The sequence below is a fragment of the Diceros bicornis genome, chromosome 25 (genome assembly GCF_020826845.1).
Source record: "Diceros bicornis minor isolate mBicDic1 chromosome 25, mDicBic1.mat.cur, whole genome shotgun sequence".
NCBI classification, from domain to species: Eukaryota; Metazoa; Chordata; class Mammalia; order Perissodactyla; family Rhinocerotidae; genus Diceros; species Diceros bicornis.
The window spans coordinates 34,180,373-34,185,707 of record NC_080764.1 but is presented as its reverse complement, the minus strand read 5'-3'; positions in this window follow the sequence as shown (position 1 = coordinate 34,185,707).

The following is a 5,335-nucleotide window of genomic DNA, read 5'->3' as shown; positions in this document are numbered from 1 at the left end:
ACCATAAGTCATTGTTGTCTATTAAGCATAATCACAGAATTATATTTGTAGTAAAGAAGAATTAAAACATAAAGAATGAAAAAAATAAAAACTTGGCAAATAGCTTGACATAGCTTATGATGGAAAATTCCTATTTGTATATTATATATTTATCTCAGAATGACTTGAAGAATAATTTCTCTATAAAAATTATAAGCAGAGAAGTTTATGGCACAGGCAATGATCTGTGTGTAATTTCAATTCTTGGCTTATCTTTCTGCCATGATTTGATAAATCATGGAAGCATTTGTAATGTAGAGTGAAATAAAAAGTTTTGATATTATAAAGTTGTGGGTTTGAATCTTAATTCTGCTTCTTACTGTGTGTGAGTTTTTTTCTCTAATAGCTCAGATCCCGTAGGCTTTTAATGTGTAAATGAGGATAGATTGCAATTAGTAGGGATATTTTGAAGATTAAAAATAATTCATACAAAACACCTAGCACAGTGTATGGCAGCGAATAAAGAGTGCCTCTCATTTCTGTTGTTATACTTATAGCTACTGAGTTAGCACTGCTCTGAATCAGCGTTAATCTCCAATCATAACTAACTTGATTCTAGCAAGGTTTTCAAAGGCAAGGAAGCCAATTAACTTCATTAATTGGTGTCAAAAAATGAAGACTGCTACTCTTTTTAGAAATTTCAGTGACTTTCCCTTCCGATTATGTTGTAGTCGTTGTACAATAAAATACATATCTGATAATTGCAGTTAAAATAATTTCCGTGCTGACTAATCCATTTATCCAAATGTCTGTCACATTAGTGTATTCTTATTTAGTAACTAGCGTTGTCAGAATTAATTGGTCAGATGACCATTCATATAAAAATTAGGGGACATGGTCAGAGATGATAGGGTCAGAGTACATGTGGAACTTAGTTATTTGCCACAATAGAATTTTCCTCTAAGGTAAGAAAAGTTGTTTTAAGTGTCATTGATTTTTACTTGGAAAGTGTGTTCTATTGATTTTTCCATCTAGACCCTTAACTGTGGCTTTTAATACACTATTCTTTTCTATAATGACAACCAATGGAAATCAAGAACAGAAATGGGATGGTACAAGGTAGGGAAGGGTAAAATTGGTCTTCAAGAAATACTTCCTAGGGCCGGTCCGGTGGCGCAAGCGGTTAAGTGCTCCCGCTCCGCTGCAGCGGCCCAGGGTTCACCGGCTCAGATCCCGGCGCGCACCGATGCACCGCTTGTCAAGCCATGCTGTGGCGGCGTCCCATATAAAGTGGAGGAAGATGGGCTTGGATGTTAGCCCAGGGTCAGTCTTCCTTAGCAAAAAAAGAGAGGAGGATTGGCAGATGTTAGCTCAGGGCGGATCCTTCTTAGAAAAAAAAAAAAAGAAAGAAATACTACCTAAAAGAGTTTTTTTCCCCCTACACATGATAGTATTTCAAAGTGCTACTTACTTCTAAAATGGGAAAAGAAGGTTCTTAGCTCTGTAAGTGAAACCGTGTGGTGAGTTTAAAAAGTTAGCAACTGAATTTGTTGTTTCAAAGCTTCTATGATTTTAGGTAAAGAATTCCTGGGTTTCTGTTGAAAATGAAGTTCAAATTATTTGGAGGGGTTGGTTGTTTGAGTTTCCGTATTTTTCTTAATCAGGCTTTGTTTTTCATAGCTGTCATAAGTCGATTCTATTTCATTACATTTTGGGACTTGGCATTCAAGCATTTGGAAACGTATTTAGTCAGTGTAAGAAAAAAACAACAACAACACTGCTGAATGCTTAAGACCATTGTTTATCATCTGGCATTGCACAGTTAATATTCTTAGTGCTTCAAAGAACCAACTTCTACACGGCTACCTCGGAGGAGCCTCTGTAGACAATGCCTTTTTTTTCCCTTTCTCTTTCCTCTCTCCATGCATCTTTCCTGCTTTTCTCTCTTATTTCTCTCTCACTGTCTCCTCCTTTTCCTTTCTTCCCTCTCCCCGACTCTCTCCTCTCTTCTTGCCCTTTCTTCCCTCTTCTTTTCTGAGTTGTCTTTTTTCACTTAAATTTGGAAGCTCAAAAGAAATAATTTAACTTAAAAGTTCAATATTTGTCCAAAAGGATTTTGTCAGGAAACAGAGTTTATTATTTTATTTGTACTAGATTTTGAGCACAATAGAATGAAATTGCAAGGAAGACAATTCTGCTAGCATGCTAATAGATATTATCCTTTATCTCAACGGTTCATGATGTTAGTATGTGCCATTGAACAATATCTTCTTAAGTAAATCCACTTAAATACTCTGGAAATTTTCAGCCTCACTTAGAATCTTTTAGTTAAGATTGCTACATTGGTGGTGTTTTTCTGGCTCCATAAGGCAATTTGATTTCCAGACATGGATTACTACCGGAAAGAAGAAAAGGTTAAAAGAACAAAAAGTACTTAATAACTGAACAACTTATTAACCTATAGAACATTTAATTTATCATTCAAAATATTAAAAATCCTTAACTACAGGGTCTGGCCTAGTTGTGTAGTGGTTAAGATCGTGCGCTCTGCTTCGGTGGCCTGGGGTATGCAGGTTTGGATCCTGGGTGCAGACCTATACACCACTCATCAAGTCATGCTGTGGCAGTGTCCCATATACAAAATAGAGGAAGACTGTCAGAGATTTTAGCTCAGGGCCAATCTTCCTCAGCAAGAAGAGGAAGATTGGCAACAGATGTTAGCTCAGGGCTAATCTTCCACACCAGAAAAAAAAAGTCTTTAACTATATAGCTTAAGGGATCCTACAAAATATATTCCTATAGGAAAAAAAATTCCAAGTTTCTGTTTTGACATTTTAGTTAACTAAACAATAACATTCATACAAACTAATTTTTTGAATAAAATCAGACACTTAATATTCATATATTGTTGGCCTTTTAAATTTCTAATATTTTATCATGTTTATTATGTCTTTTTTGTATATTAGTATCCCTCATTTCATGCTTGATGATCATTGAGACAATGTAAGTTGCTTGCAGTCACACAAAGAATTATCAATAATCTAGCCCCCATGCTCTATTCAATCTGTATTGCACTTTAACTTTTTTAAATTAGATAAACTATCTTCAAGAAGAAGGCATACAGAACTGGTTTATCTTAATTGAGTCAAATAGCAAAGGTAGGCAAGGGGATCAGCTCCCAGTACAAGAAGTTGGCTATGGAACACAGTAGTCAGTCAGAGACCAGCCTCAGGTGAAAGGACAAAACTTGAATGGATTTGAAAAGCAGTTCTCTTCTCATCTACAATTTTCTTCTGGCTAACTCTGGGAAAATGGTGAGACAACTTGAAACCCACTATAGAGGAATGATTATGCTAGAAATTTTATACAAGCTTGATTTTTCTGTTTGGAACCATGGTGGGGAGAGGATAAAAGAGTGTCAAAAAGAGTGATGTTCAAGGAACTGATCACCTTCCCCAGGCAAAATTGAAGATGATTAATTATATTGCCTAAGGTTGAATTTATTTGTGCTTGCGTCTTTATTTATAAACAAACTATTAGAAGTAGTTCCAAAAGGCAAATAAAATAACAGAGAAAGAATTCTTTATATCTCTGGTTATTTCCCTTAGTCTTCTGCAGCCTTCCAATTCAAGGAAACAAGTACATTTTTAAAGGCATGTTGTACAAAGTTGCCTTCTTTTTTTACTTGACCAATAAAACTGGAAAAGCGACAATCAAAACTGCAGCTCTTCAGACAAGCTTGAGGCAATTTTGGATTCAAGCATTAAAAAAAAAAATCAGACTTTGTTCTTCACATTGTGCTTCTGTTTTTGCTGACAATGTCACAAAGCTACTGCACATTATAAAAGGCCACTAAAGCAGGCCATTAGATCCCAGCCAGTTACAAATCCCCAGTTTTTAGTATTCCACTGAAGACCTGCATGCTAGTACCAGTAGCCTAATTATTTTTATAGCTCTAAGATCAGCATTGTCATTTAAATTAAAATAACACACTTAAGTATGATATAATAGTATTTATCCTCAAAAAGCTTCATAACTAAGAATGAACCTTTGTTAAATCCTCAAATCTTCAACCATATAAATCATCTTCTAAAGCAAACCAGTACTTCATCCAGCCTTAAAATATTATTGATATGTCATGCCACATTTACCAAAGCATTCTATTTTTCTACAATACTTTTTCCTTAACATTTTCTGGCATTTCATTCCTTGCTCTTTTTCAAAAGAAAAATTGCAGAAAAATAGGATCTAAGTTTACTGAGAATCATTATTTTATTAATCTTCATTTTTTCTCTTTCATCTTCTCTGACATGATTCACAACCAAAATTATCATTATGAAAAGCAACAAGAATCACAACAAGGAACTCCTTTATTTCTTTACAAGTGTTTTGGTAGTTAGAAACATGAAGACAGCTTTGTGCTCTGAGAATACCTCTGAGGAAAAGGTTTCAGGTATTTTCTCTGAGCTGTCATGAATTAGCACACTGGGCAGTCATTCTGACACACTTTTAATCAGATATCCCTAAGCAATGAAGCAGGAGCTTTTCCCCCAAACTTACATTTGGTAAACACTTATCAATATAATAAACATTAACCAGATCATGTGAGTAAAAAAATTGGCTCTTAAAAATATGTTATCTCCAGTCAAATACAATTCCACAGAGTTGAAACCCAACATTTCTCCTGCCAGACACAGCTGTCATCAGAATCAACAGTAGCTTGTGCTGAATGATTGGTTACCTGGTGGTAAAGGGATACGCAGTGTATGCATTTGGGAGATGTTTTGATGATAGAACATGTGGAAATTGTTCTATGCCACTGCTTGATGTCTATTTCTTATATTTTATTAAACTTCCATAGTACAAAAGAGATCACGCCATTTAAGTATAGTCTATAAAATACACACAGTGGAAAAGTTGTTGTAAAATATAAAGTAAAATTTTAACAGGAAAAGGAGTGTATGAATTAAGTAAAATCAGGTGTAAGCGCTAAGAGCAGAATCACTGTGAAGCCACAGGAAGGGCTCATAGTCGGAGAAGGGGACACTGGAACACACCTGTCACGTAGCAGACACACGCTAGATCTGGCAGAATCAACACAGTAGCCAAGGGAAAATCCAGGCCAACGTGTAAACGTTTGCGTTTTAATTTTGACCCAGTAGGACAAATGGTCAGAAATACAAAGACCTAGATTGAAAAATCCTGCAAGTCATTAGAAATCATATTTTTGTTTTCTGAATAAGCAAGCAAACTGAATCACAGATTAACCTAAGAAAAGAAAATTTCAACCTTTAAAGCAAATGCTGGTAGATGTTTTCCATAAGGGGTCAGATAATAAATATTTTAGGCTTTGCAG